Genomic DNA, 227 nt, shown 5'->3' on the forward strand with positions numbered 1-227 from the left:
CACTAACTAGGATTACATCAATTCAGATGTTAATTGTGCTAGTTGCGAAATATGGCCTTCAAATTCGTCAAAATGGCTGTGAAAACATTTTTTTAAAATGTAAAATTGGAGGAAGAAATTTACATAGAACAACCCAAGGGCTTTGTGGTTCTGGTAAAGAAAAGAAAGTCTGTAAACTTGTTAAGTCACTCTGTGGACTAAAAACAAGCGCTCAAATAATGACATGC

The sequence above is a fragment of the Solanum tuberosum genome, unplaced genomic scaffold (assembly GCF_000226075.1).
Source record: "Solanum tuberosum cultivar DM 1-3 516 R44 unplaced genomic scaffold, SolTub_3.0 scf00666, whole genome shotgun sequence".
Classification (NCBI taxonomy): Eukaryota; Viridiplantae; Streptophyta; class Magnoliopsida; order Solanales; family Solanaceae; genus Solanum; species Solanum tuberosum.